Source organism: Mustelus asterias, chromosome 5, assembly GCF_964213995.1.
Source record: "Mustelus asterias chromosome 5, sMusAst1.hap1.1, whole genome shotgun sequence".
Taxonomy (NCBI): Eukaryota; Metazoa; Chordata; class Chondrichthyes; order Carcharhiniformes; family Triakidae; genus Mustelus; species Mustelus asterias.
The window spans coordinates 14,710,153-14,725,685 of NC_135805.1; positions in this window are offsets into that span (position 1 = coordinate 14,710,153).

Here is a 15,533-nt window from a genome sequence, read left to right on the forward strand (position 1 = left end):
CCATTTACAATCTATAGCAGTAACTTGGATGTAACCAAATTTGCTGACAGGGATCTCGATAGGTTGAGTGGGCAAAGATTTGGCAGATGGTGCATTACGTGGGAAATGTGAACTTGTCCACTTTGACCAGAAGAATTTTTTTTTAAAGCAGCATTTTATTTAAATGGAGAGAGGCTGCAGAATGCTCAGGTGCAGATGGATCTGGGTGTCCTTGTACATGAGTCACAAAAAGTTAAAGTCCTCCATTTGCTTGTTTGCTGTGTATTTTGGGTTTATCTCAGAACTGTAGAGCAATGACTCTAGTTCTAAATCCAAAAAGGTTAATTTAGAGAACTTTAAAACATCTCAGAACTTGCAGGATTTCCAACATACGTGGCCTGTACTTAGAGCCTCAAAAGTTCAAGTGTGGGGGTCAGTCTAGCATTCGTGTACTAAGACCAAAGGAGTGTTGTAAGGAGGTCTGAACACCACCCTACAGCTCCAAGTCTGTCAGCTTCTCCATGTCCTGGCAAGATTCCAGGAGGACTTGTCTTGGCTGCACGGAGCCTGACATGAATGTAGGATTACCAGCCGAAAGTAGATCGCAAAGGTTTTTTTATTCATTCGTGGGACATGGGCATCGCTGGCTGGCCAGCATTTATTGCCCATCCCTAGTTGCCCTTGGGAAGGTGGTGTTGAGCTGCCTTCTTGAATCGCTGCTGTCCACGTGCTGTGGGTTGACCCACAATGTCGTCAGGGAGGGAATTCCAGGATTTTGACCTGTGAAGGAACGGTAATATATTTCCAAGTCAGGATGGTGAGTGGCTTGGAGGGGAACTTGCAGGTGGTAGTGTTTCCATTTATCTGCTGCCCTTGTCCTTCCAAATGGGAGTGGTCATGGGTTTGGTTCTGAAGCTTATGTAGCTTCATCTTGATTTGTCCATCCAGAAAAATTCTCCATTTTGCCTCCAAGCCAATGTTCCTATTTGAAAGCTCATTCTGTGTCGGTCAGTCTCCGTATGAAGAATAGGTTCATAAGATATAGGAGCAGAATTAGGCCATTCAGCCCATCGAGTCCACTCCGCCATTCAATCATGGCTGATATGCTCCTTATCCCCATTTTCCTGCCTTCTCCCCATAACCCTTCAACTCATTACCAATTAAAAAGCTGTCTAACTCCCCAGCATCCACTGCACTTTGGGGTAGCGAATTCCACAGATTCACAACCCTTTGGGAGAAGCACTTTTTCCTCAACTCTTCGAAATTTGCTAGCCCTGACCTCTCGTCCTAGCCTGATGCTAACCCTAAAATAACTCTTATTAGTTTTGGCCTCCTGTTCCAGTTCTCTGTATCTGTAAACAGTTGAAGCAAGTTAAGGTGAATGGGGTGGGAGGGGATTGAGAACTCGTTTTACACAGCAAGTTACAATCCAGAATGGGCTGCCTGTAAGCGTCGGGAAAACAGACTCAATAATTCTGAAAAAGGAATAAGGTAAATAATTGCAAGGGATTTCATTTCAGGAAAATGTGGATAGTGGTTCTAAAATAAGCTGGCACAATTGGTAAATGGACTCTTCTGGCGTGGCATCATTCTCTTGAGTCACTGTTTCTAGGTTAGTGTTTCTGATCTGTATTTCAAATGCTGCAATATGGGGAAAACAGAATTTCATTGAAATATGGGATCGGTACAGTGGTTAGCACACAGTGCCAGGGACCCCATTTCGATTCCCGGCTTGGGTCGCTGTCTGTGTGGAGTCTGCGTGGTCACCCCATCTGTGTGGGTTTCCTCTGGATGCTCCGGTTTCCTCCCACAGTCCAAAAGATGTGCTGGTTAGGTGCTAAATTCTCCCCCAGTGTACCCAAGCAGGCACCAGAGTGTGGCGGCTAGGGGATTTTCACAGTAACTTCATTGCAGTGTTAATGGAAGCCTTACTTGTGACACTAATAAATAAACTTTAATCCCCTGTGCTCACTATCAAGGGTGCTGGTTCATGTTGATTGGTTATCCCCAAATCCCACACGCCACTACATTAGCTATTTTGCTATAAAGTGCCGTTGTCCCGGATGTTAGTCCCACAATAAGGAAGAACTTGCATTTGCCTATTGAGTGCAGAAAACATAATGAGAAATTTGCACAGAGCAGGGAATGTATCCGAGGTGGCTGGATTTGAACTTGGGGTGAATGGGATCAAAGGTTATGGGGGGAAAGCAGGATTAGGCTATTGAGTTGGAAGATCCGCCATGATCGTGATGAATGGCGGAGCAGGCTCGAAGGGCCGAATGGCCTCCTGCTCCTATCTTCTATATTTCTATGTCTCACACACTGCATTAACAGATGATCTATGTTGGTTAAGGGATAAATATCAGGACAAGTTGGCTATGCCTGTTCCTCTCTGTTAATTAATGCTCAGATCTTTTACATCTGCCTGAGAGAGGTCGATAGACCTTTTTACCGCTGAAAGATATCGCCCATCACTGATGCGCCAGAGTATCAGCTGAAGAGTTTGTGCTCTGAGCACTTATGCTGCTTGAGCTTTACTCCTGACTCAGAGTGCTGAGCTAATATCTCTGTTGTGACGCACTTGCCTCAAGAAGCAGAATGCCGGTTTATAAATGGCAATTTCTATTCTCTCCCTCTGTGGTATAACACACACAGCCAGTTTTTTTTTAACTAAGATAAAAGCAAAATACTGCAGATGCTGGAATCTGAAACTAAAACAGAAAATGCTGGAAAATCTCAGCAGGTCTGACAGCTTCTGTGAGGAGAAAATAGAGCCAACGTTTTTGAGTCTGGATGACCCTTCATCAGAGCAGCAACTTGTCGGAACGCAGGACGTGGGAGCAAGAGTCACAGCTGATAAGCCCTGAAGAGACTACATCACCCTTGAATAAAATCGTGGCTGATGCGACTGCGGTTCCCAACTCCACTTTTCTGTCTACCGCTCCATAACACTTGGCTCTTATCAATCAAAAATCGGTCTAACTCAGTCTTGAATAAATTCACTGATCCATCCTCTGCAGCTCTCTGGGGAAGAGAATTCCACAGATTAACAACCCTCTAAGAAATGAGAAGAAATGTTTTCTCAAGCTGTTTCTCCCCACTCCCCCACCCCCAGTTCTAGCCTTCCCCACAAGAGGAAACACTTTTGTGTATCCACCCCAGGATACTCAATGCTTCAGTAAGATCGCTTCTCATTCTTCTAAACTCCATGAGTACAGACCAAACCCGTTCAACCTGAGATGGGCCGAATAGCCTCCTTCTGTACTATAGGGATTCTATGAACCTTTCCTCACAAGACGGGCAGTTTTTACAGTGTCGCTGGTCCCAAAACCGTAAAATCCCACCCGATGCCAGCGGACCTTTCTATGGTCTGCCCCTCACCCGCTCCGATTCCCGTGGTGGGCAGGACAGTAAAATTCCAGCCGACACGTCCCTCATCCCAGCAACGAGTCGAGGGAACCTTCTCCGGACTGCTTCCAACACAATTATATATTTTTTCAAATAGGGGGAGCAGAGCTGCATGCTTCTCCAACTGTGGTCTCACCAAGGCCCTGTGCGGCTGCCGTAGAACTTCTAACCTGCTTTAAAAGCTGGTGTGTTTGCTGTCTTAGATTTACACAGACTCAATATAAACCTTGGGAGGGGTGTACCAGATAACCTGGACCTTCTCAGACCAGTGGAAGATGCTAGAAATTCAGTAATGGGGTGTGAAGTCATTGTCATAGAGGTTTACAGCATGGAAACAGGCCCTTCGGCCCAACTTGTCCATGCCGCCCTTTTTTTTAAGCCACTAAGCTAGTCCCAATTGCCCGCGTTTGTCCCAGCAGTGTGGATAAAGACATCCCACCCATGTCCCAACCACCTATTCATCCTTCCAAACTTTGGTAAGTGGAGTTACAATGCAGCTTGTGAACTGGCTGAATGGCAGAGCAAGCTTGACGGGCCGAATGGCCTCCTGCTTCTATTGACCTGCACTGTGACAACAGTGTCTCTGCTCCCTCTAATGGCGGTTTCCTGATATTGCAGGCAATCTATTCTTGTGGCTTTTAAACATGTTACTCCTAATGTTGGTGTGGAGATGCTGGCGTTGGACTGGGGTAAGCACAGTAAGAAGTCTCACAACACCAGGTTAAAGTCCAACAGGTTTATTTGGTAGCAGGAACTTTCAGAGCGCCGCTCCTTCATCAAGTGAGTGAGGAGTTGTGTTCACAAACAGGGCATATATAGAGACAAACTCAGTTACAAGATAATGGTTGGAATGCGAGTCTACAGGTACTCAAGTATTTACAGATGCAGACAACGTGATTGGAGAGAGGGTTAAGCACAGGTTAAAGAGATGTGTATTGTCTCCAGCCAGGACAGTTAGTGAGATTTTGCAAGCCCAGGCAGGTCGTGGGGGTTTTAAAGCTGCAGCTGCATTTACACACTTCTGTGACCCATCCAGACACTCCATTTTGCAATGTCTACATGACACCAACTGTGGGTCAGGGGATAGCACTCCCACCAGCTTAGAGTCAGAGAGGTTTACAGCATGGAAACAGGCCCTTCGGCCCAACTTGTCCATGCCACCCAGTTTTTACCACTAAGCTAGTCCCAATTGCCCGCATTTGGCCCATATCCCTCTATACCCATCTTACCCATGTAACTGTCTAAACGCTTTTCAAAAGACAAAATTGTACCCGCCTCTACTACTACCTCTGGCAGCTTGTTCCAGACACTCACCACCTTCTGTGTGAAAAGATTGCCCCTCTGGACACTTTTGTATCTCAACCCTCTCACTTTAAACCTATCCCCTCTAGTTTTAGACTCCCCTACCTTTGGGAAAAGATATTGACTATCTAGCTGATCTGTGCCCCTCATTATTTTATAGATCTCTATAAGATCACCCCTCAGTCTCCTACACTCCAGAGAAAAAAGCCCCAGTCTATTCAGCCTCTCCTTATAACTCAAATCATCAAGTTTCGATAGCATCCTAGTAAATCTTTCCTGCACTCTTTCTAGTTTAATAAAATCCTCTGGGTTCAAATCTCACTTAGGCCCTTAGACAGCACCTTCCAAACCCACCATCACTCCAAAGACAAGGACCTGGGAACACCATCAGCTGGAGGTTCCCCACCAAGCTGCTCGCCATCCTGAATTGGAAATATTGCTTTTCCTTCAGGTATGTAAAGAGAAAAAGATTGACAAAAACAAATGTAGGCCCCTTACAGTCAGAAACAGGAGAATTCATAACGGGGAATAAAGAAATGGCCGAGGAATTAAATTTGTACTTTGCTTCAGTCTTCACAAAGGAAGACATGAATTATGTGCCAGAAGTTCTGAGAGAAACCAGCTTTAGTGAGGAGCTGAAGGAAATCAGCATTAGTAGAGAAATGGTTTTGGGGAAATTGATGGGATTGAAGGTGGATAAATCTCCAGGTCCTGATAATCTTCATCCCAGATTACTTAAGGAAGTGGCCCTGGAAATCGTAGATCCATTTGTGGTTATTTTCCAAAATTCTTCGGACTCTGGAATAGTTCCTACAGATTGGAGGGTAGCTAATGTAAGCCCGCTATTCAAAAAGGGAGGTAGAGAGAAAACAGGGAACGATAGACCAGTGAGCCTAACGTCGATACTGGGGAAGTTGCTAAAGTCCATTATCAAGGATTTCATAACTCAGCATTTGGAAGGCAGTGGTATAATCAGACAAAGTCAGCATGGATTTACAAAAGGGAAATCATGCTTGACGAATCTATTGGAATTCTTTGAGGATGTAACTAGTAAAGTTGACTGAGGAGAACCAGTAGATGTGGTTTATTTAGACTTTCAGAAGGCTTTCAACAAGGTCTCAAGTAACAGACTACTATGTAAAGTTAAAGCACATGGGATTACAGGTAATGTCTTGAGACGGATAGAAAGCTGGTTAGCTGATAGGAAGCAAAGAGTTGGCATAAATGGATCTTTTTCTGATTGGCAGTCAGTGACTAGTGCGGTTCCACAGGGATCTGTGCTAGAACCTCAACTGTTCACATTACATATTAATGATTTGGAAGAGAGAACTAAATGTATTATCTCCAAACCTGCAGATAATACAAAGTTGGGTGGGAGGGTGAGCTGTGAGGAGAATGCAGAGATGCTTCAGCGTGATTTGGACAGGCTGAATGTGAGCATCTGCATGGCAGATGCAGTATAATGTGGATAAATGTGAGGTTATCCACTTTGGTAGCAATAATAGGAAGACAGATTATTACTTGAATGGGTGTCAATTTAGAGAGATGGATACTCAACGAGACTTGGTGTCCTCATGCATTAGTCGCTGAAAGTAAGCACGCAGGTACAGCAGACAGTAAAGAAGGGAAATGGTATGTTGGCCTTCATAGCGAGAGGATTTGAGTACAGGGATAGGGATGTTTTGCTGCAATTGTATAGGACATTGGTGAGGCCACACCAGAGTATTGTGTGCAGTTTTGGTGTCCTTATCTGAGGAATTCTGTCCTTGCTATAGAGGGAGTACAGCGAGGGTTTACCAGGCTGATTCCTGGGGTGGCAGGTCTGTCATATGAAGAGAGACTAAGTTGGTTAGGATTATATTCACTGGAGTTTAGAAGAGTGAGAGGGGATCTCACAAACTTATAAAATTCTAACGAGGTTAGACAGGGTAGATTCAGAAAGAATTTTCCCAATGGTGGGGGAATCCAGAACTAGGGGTCATAGTTTGAGGATAAGAGGTAAACCTTTTAGAACTGAGGTGAGGAGAAATTTCTTCACCCAGAGAGTGGTGAATGTGTGGAATTCACAACCACAGAATGTAGTTGAGGCCAAAACGTTGTCTGATTTCAAGAAGAAATTAGATATAGCTCCTGGGGCTAAAGGGATCAATATCTTAACCCAAGAGAATGAGGACGATGGTATGGAATTCAGGGAGAGAAACTGCAAAGTTCTTGAGCAAATTAACATCGGGAGGGACAAGGTATTGGAGGTGTTGGCACCCTTAAGTGAATAAATGTCCAGGTCCGGATGAATTGTGTCCCAGGCTGCTATGGGAGGCAAAGAAGGAGATTGCAGGGGCTCTGACCCAAATTTTCAATTCTTCTCTGGCCACAGGGGAAGTCATGATGTGGAGATGCCGGCGTTGGACTGGGGTAAGCACAGTAAGAAGTCTCACAACACCAGGTTAAAGTCCAACAGGTTTATTTGGTAGCAAATACCATAAGCTTTCGGAGCGCTGCCCCTTCGTCAGATGGAGTGGGTATCTGTTCTCCAACAGTGCACAGAGACACAGAAATCAAGTTACAGAATACTAATTAGGATGTGGAGATGCCGGCGTTGGACTGGGGTAAACACAGTAAGAAGTTTAACAACACCAGGTTAAAGTCCAACAGGTTTATTTGGTAGCAAAAGCCACACAAGCTTTCGAGGCTCTGAGCCCCTTCTTCAGGTGAGTGGGAATTCTGTTCACAAACAGAACTTATAAAGACACAGACTCAATTTACATGAATAATGGTTGGAATGCGAATACTTACAACCAATCCAGTCTTTAAGAAACAAAACAATGGGAGTGGAGAGAGCATCAAGACAGGCTAAAAAGATGTGTATTGTCTCCAGACAAGACAGCCAGTGAAACTCTGCAGGTCCACGCAACTGTGGGAGTTACAAATAGTGTGACATAAATTCTGATTCTAGGATCGCATGATAAAGACTCAGGAGGAAAAAAGCAGAAATATTTATGTGAAATAGTGTGACATAAACCCAATATCCCGGTTGAGGCCGTCCTTGTGTGTGCGGAACCTGGCTATCAGTTTCTGCTCCGCGACTCTGCGCTGTCGTGTGTCGCGAAGGCCGCCTTGGAGAACGCTTACCCGAATATCAGAGGCCGAATGCCCGTGACCGCTGAAGTGCTCCCCAACAGGAAGAGAACAGTCTTGCCTGGTGATTGTCGAGCGGTGTTCATTCATCCGTTGTCGCAGCGTCTGCATAGTTTCCCCAATGTACCATGCCTCGGGACATCCTTTCTTGCAGCGTATCAGGTAGACAACGTTGGCCGAGTTGCAAGAGTATGTACCGTGTACCTGGTGGATGGTGTTCTCACGTGAGATGATGGCATCTGTGTCGATGATCCGGCACGTCTTGCAGAGGTTGCTGTGGCAGGGTTGTGTGGTGTCTTGGTCACTGTTCTCCTGAAGGCTGGGTAGTTTGCTGCGGACAATGGTCTGTTTGAGGTTGTGCGGTTGTTTGAAGGCAAGAAGTGGGGGTGTGGGGATGGCCTTGGCGAGATGTTCGTCTTCATCAATGACATGTTGAAGGCTCCGGAGGAGATGCCGTAGCTTCTCCGCTCCGGGGAAGTACTGGACAACGAAGGGTACTCTGTCCACTGTGTCCCGTGTTTGTCTTCTGAGGAGGTCGGTGCGGTTTTTCGCTGTGGCGCGTTGGAACTGTTGATCAATGAGTCTAGCGCCATATCCTGTTCTTATGAGGGCATCTTTCAGCGTCTGGAGGTGTCTGTTGCGATCCTCCTCATCCTACGGCATCTCCTCCGGAGCCTTCAACATGTCATTGATGAAGACGAACATCTCGCCAAGGCCATCCCCACACCCCCACTTCTTGCCTTCAAACAACCGCACAACCTCAAACAGACCATTGTCCGCAGCAAACTACCCAGCCTTCAGGAGAACAGTGACCAAGACACCACACAACCCTGCCACAGCAACCTCTGCAAGACGTGCCGGATCATCGACACAGATGCCATCATCTCACGTGAGAACACCATCCACCAGGTACACGGTACATACTCTTGCAACTCGGCCAACGTTGTCTACCTGATACGCTGCAAGAAAGGATGTCCCGAGGCATGGTACATTGGGGAAACTATGCAGACGCTGCGACAACGGATGAATGAACACCGCTCGACAATCACCAGGCAAGACTGTTCTCTTCCTGTTGGGGAGCACTTCAGCGGTCACGGGCATTCGGCCTCTGATATTCGGGTAAGCGTTCTCCAAGGCGGCCTTCGCGACACACGACAGCGCAGAGTCGCGGAGCAGAAACTGATAGCCAGGTTCCGCACACACAAGGACGGCCTCAACCGGGATATTGGGTTTATGTCACACTATTTCACATAAATATTTCTGCTTTTTTCCTCCTGAGTCTTTATCATGCGATCCTAGAATCAGAATTTATGTCACACTATTTGTAACTCCCACAGTTGCGTGGACCTGCAGAGTTTCACTGGCTGTCTTGTCTGGAGACAATACACATCTTTTTAGCCTGTCTTGATGCTCTCTCCACTCCCATTGTTTTGTTTCTTAAAGACTGGATTGGTTGTAAGTATTCGCATTCCAACCATTATTCATGTAAATTGAGTCTGTGTCTTTATAAGTTCTGTTTGTGAACAGAATTCCCACTCACCTGAAGAAGGGGCTCAGAGCCTCGAAAGCTTGTGTGGCTTTTGCTACCAAATAAACCTGTTGGACTTTAACCTGGTGTTGTTAAACTTCTTACAATACTAATTAGAACAGGGGAAGTGCCAGACAACTGGAGAATAGCTCATGTGGTTCTGCTATTTAAGAAGGGTTGTAGAGATAAACCAGGGAACTACAGACCAATGAGTCTCATGTCAGTGGTAGGGAAACTTAGAGAAACCTTTGAAGGGGAGCATCTATCTCCACTTGGAGAGGCAAAGCTTGATCAGGGATAGTCAACATGGTTTCGTCAGAGGCTGGTCATCCTAACAAATGTGATTGGATTTTTTGAGGAGGTGACCAGGTATGTAGGCGAGGGTAGTGCAGTCATAGAGTCATCGATGTTTACAGCATGGAAACAGGCCCTTCGGCCCAACTTGTCCATGCCGCCCTTTTTTTTAAAAACCCCTAAGCTGAACCCAAGTGCCCCCATTTGGCCCATATCCCTCTATATCCATCTTACTCATGTAACTGTCTAAATGCTTTTTAAAAGACAAAATTATACCCGCCTCTACTACTACCTCTGGCAGCTTGTTCCAGACACTCACCACCCTCTGTGTGAAACAGTTGCCCCTCTGGACACTTTTGAATCTCCTCTCACCTTAAACGTATGCCCTCTAGTTTTAGACTGCCCTACCTTTGGGAAAAGATATTGACTATCTAACTGATCTGTGCCCCTCATTATTTTATAGACCTCTATAAGGTCACCCCTCAGCCTCCTACGCTCCAGAGAAAAAAGTCCCAGTCTATTCAGCCTCTCCTTATAACTCAATCCATCAAGTCCCGGTAGCATCCTAGTAAATCTTTTCTGCACTCTTTCTAGTTTAATAATATCCTTTCTATAATAGGGTGAACAGAATTGCACACAGTATTCCAAGTGTGGTCTTGCCAATGTCTTGTATAACTTCAACAAGACGTCCCAACTCCTGTATTCAATGTTCTGACCGATGAAACCAAGCATGCCGAATGCCTTCTTCACCACTCTGTCCACCTGTGACTCCACTTTCAAGGAGCTATGAACATGTACCCCTAGATCTCTTTATTCTGTAACTCTCCCCAACGCCCTACCATTAACTGTTTAAGTCCTGTCCTGGTTCAATCTACCAAAATGCATCACCTCGCATTTGTCTTGATTAAATTCTTGATTTCTCGAGGAATTAAGGGCTATGGGGAGAGAGCGGGTAAATGGAGTTGAAATCAACCATGATTGAATGGTGGAGTGGACTCGATGGGCCGAATGGCCTTACTTCCGCTCCTATGTCTTATGGTCTTATGGTCTAAATTAAACTCCATCTGCCATTCGTCAGCCCACTGGCCCAATTGATCAAGATCCCATTGCAATCAGAGATAACTTTCTTCACTGTCCACTATGCCACCAATCTTAGTGTCATCTGCAAACTTACTAACAATGCCTCCTATATTCTCATCCAAATCATTAATATGTTGATGTAGTTTATATGGATTTCAGCAAAGCCTTTGACAAGGTCCCACATAAGAGACTTGTAAAGAAGGTAAATTCACATGGGTTACAGGGTAATTTGATAAAGTGGATTCGAAATTGGCTCAGTTGTAGGAAACAGAGGCTGCTTTCGTGATTTTTTTAAAAAATTCATTTGTGGGACACAGGTGTCACTGGCTGGCCAGCATTTATTGCCCATTCCTAATTTGCCCTGGGTGTGCAGTTGAGAGTCAACCACATTGCTGTGGCTCTGGAGTCACATGTAGGCCAGACCAGGTAAGGACGGCAGATTTCCTTCCCTAAAGGGCATTAGTGAACCAGATGGGTTTTTCCGACAATCGACAATGGTTTCATGGTCATCAGTAGATTCTTAATTCCGGATATTTTTATTGAATTCAAATTCCACCATCTGCCGTGGCGGGATTCGAACCCGGGTCCCCAGAACATTAGCTGAGTTTCTGGATTAATAGTCTAACGATAATACCACTAGGCCATCGCCTTCCCTAGGAAGCCAGTGTCCAGTGGCATACCACAGAGATCTGTGTTGGGTCCCCTATTATTATATAATGACAGAGATGACTATGTGGGGGGGGGTTGGATTAGTAAGTTTGCAGATGACACAAAGTTTGGCCGGGTGGTTAACAGGCGGAGTGTCTTGGGCTACAAGAAGATATAGACGGAATGATCAAATGGGCAGTAAGTGGCAGAATTTAACCCTGAAAAATGTGAGGCGATACACTTTGGAAGGAGTAATTTGACAAGGAAGTATTCGATGAATGGTAGGAACTAGTAAGTTCTGTGGAACAAAGGGATCTTGGCGTGATTGTCCACAGATCTCTGAAGGTGGAAGGGCATGTTAATAGGGTGGTGAGAAAGGCATATGGTTCACTTGTCTTTATCAATCGGGGTAGATTACAAAAGCAAAGAGGTCAAGATGGAGTTGTATAGAACTTTGGTGAGGCCACAGCTGGAGTACCGTGTGCAGTTCTGGTCACCACATTATAGGAAGGATGTGGTTGCACTGGAAGGGGTGCAGAGGAGATTCACCAGGATGCTGCCTGGGATGGAACATTTAAGTTATGAAGAGAGGTTGGATAGGCTTGGGTTGTTTTCTCTGGAGCAGAGAAGACTGAGGAGCGACCTGATCGAGGTGAACACGATTGTGAGAGACATGGACAGAGTGGATAGGGAGCAGCTGTTCCCCTTAGTTGAAGGGTCAGTCACGAGGGGACATAGATTCAAGGTGAGGGGCAGGAGGTTTAGGGGGGAAGTGAGGGTAGTGACGGTCTGGAATGCGCTGTCTGGGAGGGTGGTGGAGGCGGGATTCGTCACATCCTTTATAAAGTACCTGGATGAGCACTTGGCATGCTATAACATTCAGGGCTATGGGCCAAGTGCTGGTAAATGGGATTAGGTGGGAGTTTAGGCGTTTCTGTGTTGGTGCAGACTCGATGGGCTGAAGGGCCTCTTCTGTGCTGTATGATTCTATGATATGGGGGGAGGGGAGGGGGGATCAGGATATTGAATTTGATGATCAGCCATAATCATAATGAATGGTGGAACAGGCTTGAAGGGCCGAATGGCCTCCTCCTGCTTCTAGTTTCTAGGTTTCTATCACTATCGCTGGCTCAAAAGCCTGGAATTCCCTCCCTATCAGCACCGTGGGTGTACCTACACCTCAGGGACTGCAGCGGTTCATGGAGACAGCTCACCAACACCACCTCAAAGGGCAATTAGGGAAGGAGAATAAATGCTGGACTTGGTGGCGATGCCCACATCCCATGAAAGAATAACGGAAAAGTCCCACTCCAGAGACATGAAGCACACAATATATAGGCTGACACTCCAATGGAAGAATATAGAATCATAGAAACCCTACAGTGCAGAAAGAGGCCATTCGGCCCATCGACAACAATCCCACCCAGGCCCTATCCCCACGACCCCAAGTATTTATCTCCCTGACACTAAGGGGCAATTTATCATGGCCAATCCATGTAACCCGCACATCTTTTGGACTGTGGGAGGAAAACGGAGCACCTGGGAGAAACCCACGCAGACACGGGGAGAATGTGCAGACTCCGCACAGACAGTGACCCAAGCCGGGAATCGAACCGGGTCCCTAGCGCTGTGAGGCAGCAGTACTGGGTGCCATGCCACCCCTTGGCAGAGGCACATTTCTGCATCGCCTTTCACAGCCTCGAATCACCCATTTCCTGAAACTGGCTGTTCGTCAGTGCTGCGATCCAGCAAACATGGGTGTCAATTTGCACAGAGTGGATCAGGGAACTGGTGTGCTCCACGATGGGTGGAATTGGAACAAGAGAACATTTTTTGGGAGGTGGATGGAATTGGATACATAATCCACTTTTCATTTCCTTGAGTGTAGAATATTGAATTAGGATAGGATTTTTAAAATGGGATTGTTTTTCCCTGACGGGGTAATTAAGAATGAGGGGAAGAGAATTTAATCATTTGAGTTCGACCATTCAGGAGTAATGACAGGAGACATTTTATCCCACATGCAAACTATCGGATATCTGAAAGCCCCTTTGTGCCATCATCTCTTCAAATTAATTTTGCACAGTGGTTAGCACTGCTGCCTCACAGTAACAGGGACCCGGGTTTGATTCCCAGTTTGGGTCACTGTCTGTGTGGACCATAGAACCATAGAAAACTACAGCTCAGAAACAGGCCTTTTGGCCCTTCTTGTCTGTGCCGAACCATTTTATGCCTAGTCCCACTGACCTGCACTTGGACCATATCCCTCCACACCCCGCATCCATGAACCCGTCCAAGTTTTTCTTAAATGTTAAAAGTGACCCCGCATTTACCACTTTATCCGGAAGCTCATTCCACACTCCCACCACTCTCTGCGTGAAGAAGCCCCCCCCTAATATTCCCTTTAAACTTTTCTCCTTTCACCCTTAACCCATGCCCTCTGGTTTTTTTCTCCCCTAGCCTCAGCGGAAAAAGCCTGCTTGCATTCACTCTATCTATACCCATCAAAATCTTATACACCTCTATCAAATCTCCCCTCAATCTTCTACGCTCCAGGGAATAAAGTCCCAACCTATTCAATCTCTCTCTGTAACTCAGCTTCTCAAGTCCCGGCAACATCCTTGTGAACCTTCTCTGCACTCTTTCAACCTTCTTTACATCCTTCCTGTAACTAGGTGACCAAAACTGTACACAATACTCCAAATTCGGCCTCACCAATGCCTTATATAACCTTACCATAACACTCCAACTTTTATACTCGATACTCCGATTTATAAAGGCCAATGTACCAAAGGCACTCTTTACGACCCTATCCACCTGTGACGTCACTTTTAGGGAATTCTGTACCTGTATTCCCAGATCCCTCTGTTCAACTGCACTCTTCAGAGTCCTACCATTTACCCTGTGCATGCTACTTTGATTTGTCCTTCCAAAGATCTCACACTTGTCTGCGTTAAATTCCATTTGCCATTTTTCAGCCCATTTTTCTAGTTGGTCCAAATCCCTCTGCAAGCTTTGAAAACCTTCCTCACTGTCCACTACACCTCCAATCTTTGTATCATCAGCAAACTTGCTGATCCAATTGACCACATTATCATCCAGATCATTGATATAGATGACAAACAACAATGGACCCAACACCGATTCCTGCGGCACACCACTAGTCACAGGCCTCCACTCAGAGAAGCAATCCTCCACAACCACTCTCTGGCTTCTTCCATTGAGTTCTTCCATTCCAGTTCTTCCATTGAGCCAGTCTCTTATCCAATTTACTACCTCCCCATGTATACCTAGCGACTGAACCTTCCTAACTAACCTCCCATGAGGGACCTTGTCAAAGGCCTTGCTGAAATCCAGGTAGACAACATCCACCGCCTTCCCTTCATCCACTTTCCTGGTAACCTCCTCGAAAAACTCTGATAGATTGGTCAAACATGACCTACCACGCACAAAGCCATGTTGACTCTCCCTAATAAGTCCCTGTCTATCCAAATATTTGTAGATCCTATCCCGTATCACACCTTCCAATAACTTGCCCACCACCGACGTCAAACTTACTGGCCGATAATTTCCCGGATTTCTTTTGGAACCTTTTTTAAACAACGGAACAACATGAGCCACCCTCCAATCATCCGGCACCTCCCCCGTGAATACTGACATTTTAAATATGTCTGCCAGGGCCCCTGCAAGTTCAACACTAGCTTCCCTCAAGGTCCGTGGGAATACCCTGTCCGGTCCTGGGGATTTATCCACTCTGATTTGCCTCAAGACAGCGAGCACCTCCTCCCCTTTAATCTGTAAAGGTTCCATGGCCTCCCTACCAGTTTGCCCTATTTCCGTAGACTCCATGCCCGTTTCCTCAGTAAATACGGATGCAAAAAAACCATTTAGTATCTCCCCCATCTCTTTTGGTTCCATACACATTTGGAGTTTGCACATTCTCTCCATGTCTGCGTGGGTTTCCTCCAGGTGCTCCGGTTCCCTCCCACAGTCCAAAGATATATAGGTTACATGGATTGGCTATGCTAAATTGCCCCTTAGTGTCAGGGGGATTAGCAGGGTAAATGCATGGGGTTACGGGAATAGGGCCTGGGTGGGATTGTTGTCGGTGCAGACTCGATGGGCCAAATGGCCGCCTCTGGCACTGTAGGATTCAATA